The following is an 18,307-nucleotide window of genomic DNA, read 5'->3' as shown; positions in this document are numbered from 1 at the left end:
AGACAATGGTATTTTCTGGGGGTTGGGGGCGGGGGGCGGGGGGCGGACGGGACAAAATCATATTCCGATCTTGTCATAGTTCGTAATCGGGTACCACCTTTCAGAGGACAAATATTGAGACTTGATATAACTTGACTTCTACGACAACTTAGTATTGTCAAAGTAAATGAACAGCAGCTTTTTAATATTTGTGATACTTTGATCATCTACTTTGGCTAAATTCAAGTACTGGTGGAAGCTAGCGCCATCAAGAGTGAGATGAGAGCAGAAGCAAGACGCAAATTATAAGTCAAGCACTTCATTTTTCGCAGTCGTCACCGTAAAGACACAGTAAGTAACTATGAGTAAATCAGAGGTACCAACGGCTCTAGCAAACTGCAAGAGGTTTGCAATTTGCACGAAGCTAGCAATATGATACAAAAACATGGGCTCGTCCGGGATTTGAACCCGGGACCTCTCGCACCCTAAGCGAGAATCATACCCCTAGACCAACGAGCCGGTCGTGAGAGAAAAAGACTTTCTCTTGAGTGAGACGCTGCGAGGCGGTCCAGCTGCGCGCAGAACGCGGCGCGCGCCGTGCGGCCGGCGGCGGCGGCTCCTCGCGGCTCCTCGCGAGGCGAGCCACACCTGTACAGGACGGGCGCACGTGCTGCAAGTCTGGCAGCCTTCAGCCAAGGCTGCCTGCTTTTATAGCTGCGCGGCGAATACGAAATTGTTGGACTTAAGCAAATAAAATGACTTCCGAAGCAGAGAAGAGAAGCAAGTTGGCATCACACAGAAGCTAACGTAATTGGAAACTGCAGCATTATCCGACAAAAGTAGCATTTCTCTCCGCTCTGCTCAAACGTTAGATGAGGAAGGAGATTGATAGTTTACATCGCTTCGCCTTCGGCATAGTTTGGACATGGAACAAAAGCCCGCATTTGAATGACCTAGTAAATATGAGAATACGTGTCTTAAAAATACAATCCTAACGCGAGAGCATTAAATTCTATTGTCTTATTTTGATGCTGACTTTTAAAATGACACCAATTCACATTAATTTCTGTAGTTTGTGTCCTAGCGACACCGTATGCTAAATAAGTAAAGTCGTGTGGCGTGGTTGGCTGGCAGACGCCGAGATGGCGGTTTAACCTACTAATTGGAAATCATTTTCCTGTCTTTCCTGCATACCGGCGCCTTTCGTTATGTGAGACGTGTGTTAAGCGTATCTGATACGTGCAGAAGACTGAAATCGGTTTGTGTAGTACGGTGTCAGTTTGCGTTGTATGATAATCCAGAAGAGGGAGAAGCTGAGAGGCGATGGCCGCACTAAAGGAGACGTCGAGCTCAACGTTCCCACCCGATGAACGGGCTCTCACTCCTTGAGAGACTGCGGAGAGGCCTGAAATTTAATCGAGGACACGGCTTAAAGTCTGGTGATCAGGACGCCACCACCTTATCTCTCCTTTCGCGGAAAGACGAAGCCAAAGTTGAAAACATCACGAGGCATACTTGGCCGGTTACCCGGCGACCATCGATGTCACCTACATACCGTGATCTGACGCGAAGTGGTGTATTCGATGAGTGATTCCCGTTGACTATCATATGCTATTGAAACTGTGAGCTTTATGAAGAGCCAAATTTAACATGGTGAAGAACAGCCTAAGACCACGCATGTGGCTTATTGAGTCCAACACCGGTCATACTTGCACTTACAGAAAGGTGATCCATATGTTACGATGTATGATGTAGAGAATGCTACCTAAAATAGCAAGATGCATAGATGCCCACTCCTGCCCATGTCCCACTGCACACACTGCTCAGCAGTGATGCTTCACATGTCGACGCGTAGTTCGTGGGGACAACTTGGGAGGGGAAGGAGTGTGGCGTACATCAGTAGCTACTCTTACCTGAACAGGCAGACATGTGAGGGCAGCTGATGTTATTGCATTTACAGTGGCTTGCTTACTCGTCAACACTCATCGTAACTAAACAATTGACATGCGAGCGCAGCCTTGGGTAACAGCTAGTTAACAATAAACAAAATAATACATGTTCATCTAACGAACCAGAATCACAAATACCTAATAATGAAAATAATGTAATTCCACGAGTAATGCCAAGTGAGCACATAAAAGCTATTCGGGGTATAAAGCGAGTTATGATCCCAGAAACTTTCAGAATTACATTCGAAGTAATTACTGTGCTAGAGTCGGCCGTTGTGGCCGAGCGGTTCTATGCTCTTCAGTCTATAACCGCGCGACCTGTATGGTCACAGGTTCGAATCCTGCCTTGGACATGGATGTGTGTGATGTCCTTAGGTTAGTTAGGTTTAACTAGCTCTAGGTTCTAGGTGACTGATAGCCTCAGATGTTAAGTTCCATATTGCTCAGATCCATTTGAACTGTGCTACGAAAAAGTAATAAAAAATCAATTTGCTTTAATACTTATAGAATGTCTGCAGAGTAAGCCAATACCGATAACTGGAATACAATTGCCCTACTTCATAGGAAAGAAGGCAATAAAACCACAACAAACTGTAGTAGCTGTAATGTCCAAGATATTCAGTATTATAAGGCAAAAACATTGAAATATATTTAAGCAGAGGAGCAAATTAGTTTTACAAGTGGATGTAGATCGCTGAATCATTTACAATTTATGAGCCAAACCACGGAAAGGCGCAGCGAGTCTAAATTAACACTTATCCTGTCACTCACAGACTCTGAGAAAGTTTTCGATTTACTTCATTAACAGTGTTTTTTAAAAAAAGCAGTGCATAAAGTTAGTATACTGAAGAATATATACGTTATTGCCGGAGCTTGTGTTAGATTTCATCACGGTAATGGTAAACTGATAGCAGTCATAGAAAAACATTCATATTCTTAAACTGTAAATAAATCAATTCTTATTAACCTTTGCTCTAGGATGAGAATCTTCTGTTTGCGCCGAATCGAGATGAATTTCAACTGGTGCAATAACTTAACAGTGCGAGTTTGGTGGTAGGTCTGAACTATAATATGACTAAAATAATGTCTAACTATAGAAGTCCAGTCCGACGCCTCTACAGTCATTAAGGATTGTGCTGAGCAGCCTGAGGTGACGAGGGTCTGTTTATGCTCGAGAGCGCCAATAAAACATTCACAGTGATATATTGGTTATTTCTTGTTGCGCAATATAGGATTGTCTTCTCAGGGCACTAGCAGCTCACTCGGGCCGGAAGTGTGCAGACCCCATCAACAGTATCACGCACATATCCACCAGGTAGTAATGCTGCGTAGTGGATGTCTTACGTAATAGCCGTTACGTCACGTCCGGTCGATGCCCCCTGGTGTCATAGACGGTGCAGCCCACACTGGACGACGATGGATAGCAGCTCTGCGAGCTAATCTCCAAACTGTTCGTGTTAATGTCGAATACACGTGCCCAGCCTGAAGTACGCATTGCCATGCAGAGTTCGACTTTTGGCCTCCAGTTAAGACTTCATTTCTCAGGCCCTCCTCCACAGTGTTTTAATTTGTGTCACACTCCTTGAGCAGCCTGCAGGCAATCGACTGCTGCTATTCGCGATGCCCTTTGGTCTTTGCTATCCATGACCTTCTCTGCCCCCTTTGCTGTGACGCCCGTTCCGTTGTCTTTCTCTGGGTTCCAAGTCATGTGGGCATCCCAGGGATTGAACTAGCTGAACGTTTGGCTAGAGAAGCAGATAGATACTCACCCTCCATTTTCATTCATGGATCCAGCTTTGGATATGCGGATCTACGCCAAATCTCTCTTTGCCCAAAAACGGAATTAAATCTGGTGCGCTACTCCTCGGAGCAATAAATTCCGCACAATCAAGGAATCTGCTGCAGTTTGGCGCTCTTCCTTCCTCTCCTCTCGGAAGGAGTCCACTGTTTTATGCCGTCTACGCATTTGGTCATACCAGGCTCACATTTCGTATCCTCCTACGTAACGACCCCCCCTCCCCCCCCCCCCCCCTCCAATGTGGTTGTGGAGCTAGACTGACGGTGTCCCACATATTGGTGGAATGTCCCCTTCTTTCGGCCCTTCGTGCTAAATATCCTCTTCCCAATACCTCAAATTAAATATTAGTAGACGATTCATGGTCGGTTGAACTGATCCTTAGTTTCCTTAGTGGCTTTTATTTCCAGGTATAAGGATCCATTTCAGCCTTAGAACCAGGCAGGTTGGTTGTGGTTGGGACCTCTTTTCCAATCTTCTCGGTCTGTAACACCATCAACACCCATTTCGTCAAGTTTTTAGTTTGTTCTCACTTTTTATGCCTTTCCTGTGTGTTTTTAGTGTATATTATTTTATAATTTGACTCCCCTGACTGGATCCGATCACTTTTAGCGGACCCTCTTTCGTCACTGACTAATTTCGCAATAGCGATGATGTCTCAGTTAAACAATCAAGTAATGACCAACGTCGCCCATACACGTGTTAGTGATCAGTATGTAAACAGAAATCCTATTGTAACCAGTTATTTCGGGAATAAATTTTCCACTTCAGGATGGCGAACGTATTATTTTATTATATAATTGAAATTTCATTGAATTGTAATTTTTTAGTTAATGAAAAATTAGACTAACTATTCAGAAATTATCTTTGTAATTACATATATCTGCTGTCATTCGTTGTTAGGGCAGTGTACACACTTGTTAGGTTTTTACAAATCATTTTGGCCATGTTTCCTCAGAGTCTGTGTCATTCCTACCAGTTGGATTCATTTTATCATGGCCAGACTCTGAGTATGCAAGAGAAGGTGTGAAAGTTATAAACGGACACACTAGGTGACGGAAGAGGTAAATTTCTGGTCAAAGCTACTTCAAAAAGAAGGTATATTTCCTCCTCTGATAGAGCTATTTGAAAATTGGCATACGACGGCTTCCAGTTACAAGCGCCGTGTTGTGATGACAGACTGTGTAACGAACGGTCAGTAGCACGTTATCTATCTGAATGACGCTACCAACATGAATGGTGTGGCCGACGTAAAAGAGCTTCGTAGGCCTCGCGCGAATGGGAGGTGACGTAACGGTACCGCTGACCGCCAGTCTGCGCTTGGCGGCACTTTCTCGTATCTGGTGCACGGGCTGGCGAAAGCTCTACATTCCTTCGGTAGCTCAGTTGGTAGAGCGGTGGACTGTAGAGGAGCTTAGTAGCAGACATCCATAGGTCGCTGGTTCAAATCCGGCCCGAAGGAAAATTTTAAACGTTCATGACCTTGCTTTTCTTAACAAAATCCGCTACATCCTAGTCGTACATACTGTTGTGACATTTTTAAGACAAAGGTACGACTAAGACAGGATCAGCATCTATGTGTGTATTTCACATCTACCTCTACGTGATTACTCTGCTATTCACAATTAAGTGCCTGGCAGAGGGTTCAATGTACCACCTTCAAGCTGTCTCTCTACCGTTCCACTCTCGAACAGCTCGCGGGAAAAACGAGCACTTAAATTTTTCTGTGCCATCCCTGGTTTCTTGTATTTAACTTGATCATTACTCCCTATGTAGGTGGGTGACAACAGAACGTTTTCGCAATCGGAAGAGGAAACTGGTGATTGAAATTTCATGAGAAGATCCCATCGCAAAGAAATACGCCTTTGTTTCAGCGACTGACACTCCAATTCACGTAAATGTCTCTGGAAGTATCTCCCCTATTTCGTGATAATACAAAACGAGCCGCCTTTCTCTGAACTTTTTCGATGTCATCCGCCAGTCCCTCCTGATGTGGATCCCACACCGTACTGCAATACTCCAGAATAGGGCGGACAAGCGCGGTGTAAGCAGTCTCATTAGTAGACCTGTCGCACATTCTAAGTGTTCTGCCAATGGATCGCAGTCTTTGGTTTGCTCTACCCACAACATTATCTATGTGATCGTTATTTGAAATTGTAATGACTAAGTATTTAGTTGAATTTACGGCCTTCAGATTTGTGTGACTTACCGAGTAATCGTGATTTAGCGGATTTATTTTAGTACTCATGTGAATAACTTCACACTTTTCTATATTCAGGGTAAATTGGCACTTCTCTCACCATATAGATATCTTATCTAAATTATTTTGAAATTCGTTTGGGTCATCAGATGAATTACAAGATGGCAAATGACAGAATCATATGAAAATACTCTAAGAGGGCTAATCAGATTGTCTCCTATGTCGTTAATATGGAGCAGGAACAACAAAAGACCTTTAACACTTCCTAGGGGAATGCAGGATATTACTTCTGTTTTACTCGATGACTTTCTGACAGGAAATCACGATCTAGTCGCACAACTGAGGTGATATTCCATAGGCAGGCAGTTTGGTTAGAAGGCGCTTGTGCTTTTCTTGCTGATATAATCATAAAACCATAGAAAGCACAGATTTTATTAAAATGACTTGAGAAAATGAGAAGTTAAGAATAATCTTGCATTTCTGTTGTGCAGCACTGACAAAAGGTACAATCGATTATCGTAGGTGTTAAAGAGTGAAGTGGATTCATAAAAACGGAAAAAATCTCATCACTTATTAAATACGGAAAGCACGATACATTCCACATCTGGGATTTATTGAAATTATCCAATAGTTGTCACCATATCCGAGAAAACTGTAAGTAGCGTCATGGCTGATGTCAAGAAAGAAAATTTGAGAAAGTATCCTTTCGAGACAATATCTGATCTACATGAATGGCTTTTCGACACAGTGAAAATAATTGAGGACGTACTGTAAGGGACCCAAACAGATTCTTCTTTTGAACTGCGTATCTGTTGTAGGAAAATATTAAGATTACATGAATGTTTCATCACAGAATTTTCTGAAATTCAAGCACATAGACGGTACCATCAGCGATAACCTTTCTACTGCGGGAATGGATTGCAGAAGTATAGTAATTCTTAGCGTACTATTTGAATGAGAAATCTGTTAACGTCTGAACTCCTTCGATCATGTAATAGACACAAACATTCTAAAGAGAGAGAAAAAACACGTCCTTGAAAGTACCTGGAAAGAGCGACGATTAAAATGTACATCACAAGACAACTACTGGTATTCATAACAACTACTATATTTAAAGCATTAATAACAAACAACTGGCAGTCACGTACAGGAGCTGTGTGCTGTTCGAAAGGGTATGTTTCGGTAGACGTCACCCGTGAACAAACATCCGTCATAACTACCACACATCATTTTTGGAACTTATGGTGTGGTATTCTTAGTTGATGCATCAGTTATTTTCCATCGCAAATTTATGCTTCCTGCGTGAGAACGTGAGGTGATTTATATCTACAATCGTACATGAACAGAATGTCGAGTCCTTAGTAATTAAGAATGATGGGAGAGGAACATTTTTTTTTGTCATCAGTCTTCTGACTAGTTTGAAGCGGCCCGCCACGAATTCCTCTCTTGTGCTAACCTCTTCATGTCGGAGTAGCACTTACAACCTACGTCCTCAATAATTTGCTGGTTGTATTCCAATCTCTGTCTTCCTCTACAGGTTTTGCCCTCTACAGCTCACGGTAGTATCGTGGATGTCATTCCCTCATGTCTTAACAGATGTCCTATCATCCTGTTCCTTCTCCTTATCAGTGTTTTCCACATATTCCTTTCCTCTCCGATTCTGCGGAGAAACTCCTTATTCATTACTTTATCAGTCCTCCTAATTTTCAACGTTCGTCTGTAGTACCACATATCAAATACACTCCTGGAAATAGAAATAAGAACACCGTGAATTCATTGTCCCAGGAAGGGGAAACTTTATTGACACATTCCTGGGGTCAGATACGTCACATGATCACACTGACAGAACCACAGGCACATAGACACAGGCAACAGAGCATGCACAATGTCGGCACTAGTACAGTGTATATCCACCTTTCGCAGCAATGCAGGCTGCTATTCTCCCATGGAGACGATCGTAGAGATGCTGGATGTAGTCCTGTGGAACGGCTTGCCATGCCATTTCCACCTGGCGCCTCAGTTGGACCAGCGTTCGTGCTGGACGTGCAGACCGCGTGAGACGACGCTTCATCCAGTCCCAAACATGCTCAATGGGGGACAGATCCGGAGATCTTGCTGGCCAGGGTAGTTGACTTACACTTTCTAGAGCACGTTGGGTGGCACGGGATACATGCGGACGTGCATTGTCCTGTTGGAACTGCAAGTTCCCTTGCCGGTCTAGGAATGGTAGAACGATGGGTTCGATGACGGTTTGGATGTACCGTGCACTATTCAGTGTCCCCTCGACGATCACCAGAGGTGTATGGCCAGTGTAGGAGATCGCTCCCCACACCATGATGCCGGGTGTTGGCCCTGTGTGCCTCGGTCGTATGCAGTCCTGATTGTGGCGCTCACCTTCACGGCGCCAAACACGCATACGACCATCATTGGCACCAAGGCAGAAGCGACTCTCATCGCTGAAGACGACACGTCTCCATTCGTCCCTCCATTCACGCCTGTCGCGACACCACTGGAGGCAGGCTGCACGATGTTGGGGCGTGAGCGGAAGACGGCCTAACGGTGTGCGGGACCATAGCCCAGCTTCATGGAGACGGTTGCGAATAGTCCTCGCCGATACCCCAGGAGCAACAGTGTCCCTAATTTGCTGGGAAGTGGCGGTGTGGTCCCGTACGGCACTGCGTAGGATCCTACGGTCTTGGCATGCATTCGTGCGTCGCTGCGGTCCGGTCCCAGGTCGACGGGCACGTGCACCTTCCGCCGACCACTGGCGACAACATCGATGTACTGTGGAGACCTCACGCCCCACGTGGTGAGCAATTCGGCGGTACGTCCACCCGGCCTCCCGCATGCCCACTATACGCCCTCGCTCAAAGTCCGTCAACTGCACATACGGTTCACGTGCACGCTGTCGCGGCATGCTACCAGTGTTAGAGACTGCGTTGGAGCTCCGTATGCCACGGCAAACTGGCTGACACTGACGGCGGCGGTGCACAAATGCTGCGCAGCTAGCGCCATTCGACGGCCAACACCGCGGTTCCTGGTGTGTCCGCTGTGCCGTGCGTGTGATCATTGCTTGTACAGCCATCTCGCAGTGTCCGGAGCAAGTATGGTGGGTCTGACACACCGGTGTCAATGTGTTCTTTTTTCCATTTCCAGGAGTGTATTTCGATTCTCTTCTGTTCCGGATTTCCCACACTCCATGTTTCACTACCATACATACCGTACATTGTCAGAAATTTCTTCCTCAAAATAAGGCCAATACTTGATATTAGTGGACTTCTCTTGGCCAGGAATGTCCCTAGTCTGCTTTTAATGTCCTCCTTGCTCCGTCCATCGCTCGTTATTTAACTGCTTAGGTAGCAGAATTCCTTAATTTCATCTACTTCTTGACCATCGATCCTGATAAGTTTCTCGCTGTTCTCATTTCTACTACTCTCATTATCTTCGTCTTTCTTCTATTTACTCTCAATCCATACTCTGTACTCATCAGACTAATCATTAGATTCAACAGATCATGTAATTCTTCTTCACTTTCAATCGGGATAGCAACGTCATAAGCGAATAGTATCATTAATATCGTTTGACCTTGAATTTTAATCCCACTGCTGAACCTTTCTTTTATTTCCATCATTGCTTCCTCGATGTACAGATTCAACAGTGAAAGGCTACATCGTTGTCTTACACCCTTTTTGATACAAGCACTTCGTCTTAGTCGTCCACTCTTGTTATTCCCTCTTGGCTTTTGTACATATTGTTTATACTATTTTTCTCAGAATTTCGAACATCTTGCACCGTTTTACTTTGTCGAACGCTTTTTCCAGGTTGACGTATTCTATGAAGGTGTCTTGATTTTTCTGTAGTCTTGCTTGCATTATTAACCGAAACGTCAGAACTGCCTCTCTCGTGCCTTTGCCTTCCCTAAAGCCGACCTGATCGTCATCTAGCGCATCCTAAATTTTCTTTTCCATTCTGCTGTGTATTATTATTGTATGCAACTTGGTTTCATGAGCTGTTAAGCTGATTGTGCGGTAATTATCGCACTTGTCAGCTATTGCCGTCTTCTGAATTGTGTGGATGATGCTTTTCTGAAAGGCAGATGGTATGTCGCCAGACACATACATTCTACTAACCAACGTGAATGGTTGTTTTGTTGCGACTTCCCCCAATGATCTTAGAAATTCTGATGGAATTTTATCTGTCCCTTTTGCGTTATTTGATCTTAAATCCTCCAAACCTCTTTTAAATTCTGATTCTAATACTGGATCCCATATCTCTTCTTAATCGACTGCTGTTTCTTCTTCTATTACATGAGACAATCTTCCCCCTCATACAGGCTTTCAATGTATTCTTTCCATATATCCGCTCTCTTCTCTGTGTTTAACAGTGGAATTCCTGTTGCTCTCTTAATGATATCAACCTTCCGTTTAATACCACCGAAGGTTGTTTTGACTTTCCTGTATGCTGAGTCTGTCCTTCCGACAATTTCTTTTTCAGTATCTTCAAACTTTTCCTGCAGCCATTTCGTCTTAGCTTCCCCGCACTTCCTATTTATTTCATTCCAGAGTGACTTGTATTTCTGTATTACTGAATTTCCCTAACATTTTTTTAACTTCCTTCATTTGTCGATTAGCTGAAGTATTTCATCTGTTATCCACGGTTTATTCGCAGCTACCTTCCTTGTATCTGCCGGTTTCTTTCCAACTTACGTGACTGCCCTCTTTAGAGATGTCCGTTCCTCTTCAATTCTACTACCAAATGTTCAAATGCGTGTTAATTGCCAAGGGACCAAACTGCTGAGGTCATCGGTCCCTAGACTTACACTCTACTTAAACTACATTAATGTAACTTATGCTAAGGACAACACACGCACCCATTCCCGAAGGAGGACTCGAACCTCCGGCGGGAGCGGCCGCACAATCCGTCACATGGCGCCTCAAACCGTGCGGCCGCTCCGCGCGGCAACTGTACTGCCAGCTGAGCTATTAATTATCGCAGTGTCTATTGCATCAGAGAACTTCAAGTGCACCTCTTCATTCTTTAGTACTTCTGTATCCCATTTTCCATATTGATTGTTCCATACTAGTCTCTCAAATTTCGGCCTACTCTCCATCATTACTAAATTGTGATCTGATTGTATATCTGCTCTTCGGTACACCTTATAATTCATTACCTGATTTCGCAATCTCTGCCTGACCATGATGTAATCTAACTGAAATAGTCCGGCCTTTTCCAAATATACCTCCTCTTTTGATTCTTGAACAGAGCATTCGCTATTACTAACTGAAATTTGTTGCAGAACTCAATTAGTCTTTCTCCTCTCTCATTTCTAATCCCAAGTCCATATTCTCCCGTAGCCCTTTCTTCTACTGCTTCTCCCACAAACGCCCTCCAGTCCCTCATGAATATTAGGTTCTCACCATCTTTTACATACTGAACTACCCATCAGTGTCCTCATATGCTTTCTCTATCTCTTTATCCTCGAATTGCGGCGTCGGAACTATACCTTAGCTATTGTCGTCTTTGCTGGTCCGAGGTAACGAGAAAAACGCTATCTCCGAACTGTTCACGGTGACTCACTCTCTTTCCTCCCTTCCTTTTCAGAACGAATAGCATTTTCCGCGTCTGTTGATATTACCCTAAACTCGTCTGATCAGATATCCTTGTCTTTCTTCCATTTCACTTCACGGACATGCACAAAATCTAGATTGAGCCTTAGCAATTCACTTTTTAGATTCCCAGAGATAGCTTTCGGGAAGTATCCCACGTCCGGAAAGAGGAGCAGTTTAATAGGTATCTGATGAGGAGTCGTACGGGTAATTGGGGACAATAACCTGTCGCACGAAGAACCAGACACTTCTTGACAATCTGCACACCAGGTGCTGATCGCCTGTGTCTAAAACATCACAGGTGACACACAACGCGGTTTCTGTGAGGTAAATCCTGTGAAGGCGTGACCATCATTCTTGCTTCCTATTGACAGTAAGGTACCATGAGTACTGGACGTCAGTGTCAAGATAAGGAGCGCACACCGATGGTCTCACGGCACGCCAGTGGAAGTGGGCACGCTTCCGCTCAACCACATTCGGTGACCTGTGCTGCAGAAGGAAACCATAGGTCTCCTTCCTGGATGTCAAGTGCGCAGGCAGTATCACAGTCCAGACGTAGCTCAGTTCGAGGGAAAAGTACCGGAAGTGGTGGTTGGTGGTTGTTGGGATGTTTAAGGGAAGTACCGGAAGTAAAAGAGGGGCGGAGGTACTTCCAAAAGCTGGGTAGGTGCTGAGAGAGAGTGTGTAGCAAGGACCTCCACCAATAGGCTGGTAAGGCACGTAGGACAACGGCGTCACAACGCCATGTGAGAGCCATTGAAAAGCGCTGCTGCCCTGCCAGGCTCATGGCACAAACTTAAACCGCCCCTGCACCGCTGGAAGGTGAGGGTCTCGTACCGTATCTTGAAGAGCAAGCGGTGACAGACAAATGAACCCAATGCCACTAGCACGCGGTGGAATAGGAAGTGTCTGTGCCACGTGGGGGATACGGACGCCAAAGATGATAGTGCTTATAAACGGTGATCAAAGAGCTGCCAAGTGGAAGCATGCGACGAGGGCAAGCAAGAGCGATTACGTCCCGACAGCGCCAGAGGGCAGTGCGGATGTTATTGGGCCCTCCCAAAGAAGTATGATCTGGGGAAGCCACGCATCGAGCTGTCCCTTTAAACCGCGTAGCCAACAGCTGGGTAAAGATCTTTGTGTCGTCGTTGAGTAACGTCAAGGGGCGGTAATCGCATATCCGTGAGGTACCCCGAGACTTGCGGATGGGAATGAGGGAACCATCGAGGAAGCCGTCTGGAAGCGGCACGAAAGGTGACATAAGTCCTGACAAATTTCAGTCCACGCTGCCGCCAGAAGGAGAAGAAATGTCTTATAAAGCTCCAGTGGGAAGCCATAAGCGAAAAGCGACCTGTTCGTAGAACCCGCCTGGATAGCGTCATGGACTTCGGCCTCCGTGACGTTAGCAAGCAGTCCATTGTCGCATCCACGGGAACCGAGCCAAAGGAGAGTCTGGAGACTGCTGTAATTTGGCAGGGTGGTGACGTTGTTCAGAGTACAGCATAACAATGTGCTTGAAGGGCAGACCCAACATCCCGTTGGATATCAAAACGCTGCCCATCATCGGTACTAAGAACATTAATCAAATTCTTCGACTACGACGTCGTTCTGCTATGGCACGATACATCGATGGGCGCTCTTGCACTACCCCATCGTGTGTGCGGGCCCTGACCATAGCTCCTTCAAGGCGGCGGAGAGAGAGGGACGTGAGCTGTGCCTTGGCACGATTCACCATCGCCTGGCACTCTGGTGAATACGGCATCACAGTACATTCTCGGAGAATGACGAAACAGAATTCCAGAGTCTGTCACGGCCACCCAGCAACTTCCCTTCCATAACCAATGAAGACATTGCAGAGAGCAGGCTTTGCACATAAGACCCATAAGACAGTTCAGAATGACAGGCATCACGACGTCGACGACAAGCTGTCCATGTGGTCTCGATGAGCTGCCGGTAGTCGGTTGTAGTTAGGTGGATCGTGTTCTGTTTCTATGGTCCATGGCCGCGCCACCCCCTTTGGCGGCAGAGATTGATGGCGCCTCATGGTCAGACAACGCAGAGTACCAGACTTCAGCATCCTGCCCCACATTGATAATATCGTGGAAGATGTAAATACGATCGGGTTGGCTGGGACAATGGCTAGTGAAATCCTGCCCCGGACGATCACCATGAACATGGTCCCAAGAATCTACTTGGCTCATGTGGTGGAGAACTGTCGCTAGCGCCGGGCACAGAGAGTGACGTGGTAGTTGGTCTTTGGGTGCCTGAGTGCAGCTGAAATCGCCTCCCATGATCAATGCGTCCTGCCGACCCAGGATGAGAGGCGTGACTGTCTCTGAGAAGAAGGTGGAACCTTCACGGCGGTGATCAGAACCAGATGGAGCATAGACAGATAGATAGATAGACAGACAGATAGATAGATAGATAGATAGGTAAATATCCAGAGATCAGAGGCCCTGCAGACCATGCGGTGCTTCATAAACTGCCTTCGTTCCTTCCTGTTTTGTACCCGGTTCCTCCAGGTATCTTCAATTCCCTGGCCTGATAGGTCCTTCGCCAAGTCGTCCATCTAGCGCTGCCTTGGCTGTCCAATGAGGAATTTGGTGTTTGGTTTCCCCTCTAGTGCCATCTTCGGCTGTCTTCCATCTGTAATACGAGCTACAGAGCCCACTCATTGCATTCTCTTGCTCCTTATCTGCTGTAGGATAGTTGGTTGTTGCATCAGAAGGTAGATTTCCTCGTTTTTCCTCCTCCTCCATTCTCCATTATCTAAAGCTGGTCCCCATATCTTTCTCTTTGCCCTTGTTTCAAGTATTAATGGTTTTTCCTTTTCTCGCTTAGTCTGCTCCATGTTTCTGAACCGTACGTTACTGTTGGGCATATCACTCTGGTGTAAATTTTCATCTTAGTATTTACTGAGATTGATTTAGAGCCGGGCGTCTCTCTGAGAGAATGCATGCGTTTCATGCCCACTGCTATGCCAATTTTTATGTCGTTGTCCGTGGTAAACCAAGATCCCAAGTATTTGAACCTCTTGCCACTTATCTGAAGAAATTCTTCCTGCCTGTCTCAATCTGGAATGTTTCTGATGTGGCTTCTCGAAAACGTACTGCTGCATTTGACTTGTCCATACAAGCTTGCACCATTCTCACTAGCTTCTCGGGGATTCTGAAGTCACGCATTGCAATGTATAGGCTATTCCTGTGGATACTGTCATATGCACGCTGAAAATCCTCCGCTACACTTGCCAACTTCTCACCGGGTCGGTTCAGCGAAATACTATCAGAGGAGCAGCTACAGCTAGCGCCGGACACACAAAGGAAGGCAAGCGTATGAGACGCAGTATGCTGAATGTAGGTGTCCGGAGGTGGACGTTGACTGGAAATGGGGGCGGAAGAGGACGTCACGTCGTCAGGTGCCAGGGCAGGAGAGGATGCGTACAATCGGTAGCAGGGTAGTCATCCTGTGCAGACGTCATGGAGGCAGCTGTCAGAAGGATACAGCGTTGTCACTTCCGTTTCCTCGGGTACCGTTGCTTCGTAACATGCCGTTCCATGTTGGACGGCGGGCAGTTGTCGTCTGACATGTGGTCAGAAGGCACAAAAGCGGAGGTCGGTACAGCTGCATGATCAACAACCATGGGGTCGGGGCAGGCAGCTTGTGCCTGCTGACGGTTATCCTTCAATTGTACTGCCTCCAGCAAGAAGTGCAGTAGAGACAAGTGAAACGTCCATTGCGTCGTCGAGGGGAGTCGACGCCGGTACCGACTGATTCGGGGGGGGGGGGGGGGGGGGGGGGTGCAGCTAGCAGCACCGGCGCAGACGCTTACGATAGAGGCAACACAGCGGGCGCCGCAGGAAGAGCGGCGTCTCAACCGGTCTTCGTCGGAGACATTCAGAACGGGCATGACTTTCCTGGCCACAACCTGAACAGGTGCTCGGCTGGCCATAGTATACGAGGACAGCCCTGCATCCGGCATTTACCAAGTAGGAAGGCACGTGTTTCCGCAGTTCAATTTTGATCCGACGGGCACCGTTGAGGACACGATATGTTTTGAACGCCTTCCAAATTTCAACACCGTGAATGACGACGTTGCCATAAAGTTTACAGGCAGTAACCACAATGTCCGACGGTATTTCGAAAGGAATTGCGAAAAGCCGCAACCTTCGGAGGCCAAAACCAGCGTGATCAAACACTACAGTCCCTGTATGTCCTTCTGAGTATCGGAAGCTGAGATCGTTAGCGCGGCGCCGAACGATGTCGGTGCACAGCTCGTCATTCTCCAGTTTTACGTACACAGTAGGACTGAGGATCGAAAAATGAATTCCGAGAACATCTTGTGGCGGGAGACGAATTTCGACCCTTAGAATGTGTTCTTCTTGATACGACTTCGGTCGTTTGCGATACAGAGTAAAAGTTAATTTAATTGCGTCTTGGCGATAATAAAACGCCATGATGGTTGATGAACTCGGACTCCAAGACAAGCCGCTACGAAGAGGTAAACAAATGCGCGCTATCTCGCAAGCAGTGCAACAGGCGAGACGCAAAGAAGGCGTGCGCGACTCCCCGCAGTCAACGGCCGGCTGAAGCTCCTAGACGAAGAAATGCATTGAAATAAAGTCGTTTATTCTAAGCAACAGCGTCAAGGAACAGAACACCACAACCATTAAAAGCGTATGATCACTATGGTAAACGATCACTTGTTCACACAAGTACGTGGTTCTCAAATCTAGGTCCTGTGGCAAAGCTCGGACACGTAGAATCGGGGTTGCTGTCCTATTCGGAACTAATTTATTTATTTACTTTTTATTAAATAGTACTTTATAAAATTTTATTGTCAATTAATACAATGGCACTTCCAGGAACCATTTCGATAGAGGGTTTCCTTTTTCGTATTTTCTTTCGTGCACTGAAAGTAAAAATTTCGCACATTAACGAGAGATGCTTCAGTTCCTCGACACCGGGCTAGGTTTTCAACTCCTCTCTCCTCCCCTGCCCTCGCCAGCAGTGAGGAAAACCACGAACTTAGTTCACACCTAATAAATAGGTCTATATTCCGGTTGGGGCCTCCCGGCCAATAATGCCATACGCTTATTTCCATTTTGTTTTACTGAGAGGGGGGCAGTATAGAACTACTAACATTGTGCAAACGAATGTACAGTCACAACGAATAGATAAAATGGAAAGTTGTAAAATAAAACGAATATTTTATAATTCAGACCTTGTCGTAAATTGTCGAAATACCGAGCTCATATTTATTTCGCTCTTATTTCACTACGAGGATAGTGTAGTTCTTTGCGTTTTAATCAAAACCTCACAATTTATTAGGCCACCCTCCTGTCGAATTATCAAACACTGTTTTCTGCTTGTGTTAGTGACAGATATTTTGGAGGTTTCCTATCTGACTGAAAGACGATATCTTAAGACTCTTGAGGCTGCTCATAAAGGGAGGCTGTTTACAAACACATGGTGCATTGGAGTCAGATGATGACTGCTATGATAAGAGTAGCTGATCGCAATCAGATGACGATTACTATGGTAAGGGTATCTGATCCATCGCAGCATCTCATTACCAACTCGAATGGAGAACGCTCACATTATGTGTTTGAAAGTATCCGCTGTACTAACTGCATCAGAAAGTCGCACGACGTCCAACAGCAATGATAGTCACCAGTGCTTAAACAGGGACTGTAGAGAACGCTATAGTAACATTAACGTCGTCGCCACAGGCAACTGAATGAAATGAGATCAGAGACAGTGGAGACCCGAAGGATAATTGATCGCCGATTTTGGAAAGCTTCGCTTCAGCAAGTGGCACTGTGATCGCCGGATCTGTTTCCGAAGGCTTCAGAGAAGGAGATCAGAATTTTCCGAGATTATACAAATGCATCATACGATGTCTTCGGTTTCAGTAGCAGTACGCCCCTGATACGGAACGTTGCATTTCTCAGTAGTCAACGAGACACCAACAGTATAAAGACGAAGCAGCGTGTTTGTTCCTGACCCACAAGCAGATATCCACAAGCTTTCAGTCACTTCACTGTTATACAGAGAGTCTTCCTAATTACATAAGTACAAAAATTCTGTGCAGTTTTCAGAATGAAACGAAACCTATTTTGAGGCCGTTAGATATTTATCACCAACCTACTCCAGTACACATCAAGGGAATGTCGTACGCAAATGACTGATTACTTCTTGTGCCATGTAAGTGCTTCACGAGAGTAAGGTCTCAAATAAAATGGTATTATGCGAGACGTTGGTTACTTAGAGAAAAGGCAAATTTCGGTGTGGACGGGGCCTTTACTCAGTTACTGTTCGTTGTCAAATTTTTTTTTTTTAATCTCATACCCTTCATTTGGAATCAATTGCATATAAAGTTGACAATAAGCAACAATTATAAAATTTGACTGTCAAGACAAAGTCTAAATAAAAATTCTGTAGACAAATTGCAATCCCAGCTGTGAAGGCCTTATTGACCAGAATTCAAATTATCGTAAGAACTTAAAAAAATTTGATGGCTGGAGGCCTAGATAGCAAATTCTTACTAAAATGTTATAAAAAAGGACAATCCTATTAAGAGGCAATATCTAATTAAAAATTATTAAGATAAAATTACATTCACAGCTGAAGGCCTTATTGCCAATCATCACAATCTGATCAAATCAAGAGAGAAGTGGGCCCTTGGACAGTGCTCCAAGGACCAACCTGGGGAAGTCGCTCAATTTCGTAAACAATGAGACAGGCAGCCAAGAGTTGTAGTCACTCAAACTAGTGACAG

At 45.5% G+C, this 18,307-nt stretch overlaps 2 non-coding genes across 2 annotated transcripts; one reads left to right on the top strand and one right to left on the bottom strand.

The window, feature by feature from the left end:
- Positions 1 to 426: 426 nt before the first annotated feature.
- Positions 427 to 498, bottom strand: Trnap-agg (transfer RNA proline (anticodon AGG)). Its single transcript has one exon. It is a non-coding gene; the product is annotated as a tRNA-Pro (tRNA).
- A 4,596-nt stretch (positions 499 to 5,094) lies between these two features.
- Positions 5,095 to 5,185, top strand: Trnay-gua (transfer RNA tyrosine (anticodon GUA)). Its single transcript is given in 2 exon segments — positions 5,095 to 5,131; positions 5,150 to 5,185. It is a non-coding gene; the product is annotated as a tRNA-Tyr (tRNA).
- The last annotated feature ends 13,122 nt before the right edge of the window (positions 5,186 to 18,307 follow it).

Source organism: Schistocerca gregaria, chromosome 2 (assembly GCF_023897955.1).
Source record: "Schistocerca gregaria isolate iqSchGreg1 chromosome 2, iqSchGreg1.2, whole genome shotgun sequence".
Taxonomy (NCBI): Eukaryota; Metazoa; Arthropoda; class Insecta; order Orthoptera; family Acrididae; genus Schistocerca; species Schistocerca gregaria.
The sequence above is the reverse complement of the archived record's forward strand: the minus strand, read 5'-3'. Positions and strand labels throughout refer to the sequence as shown.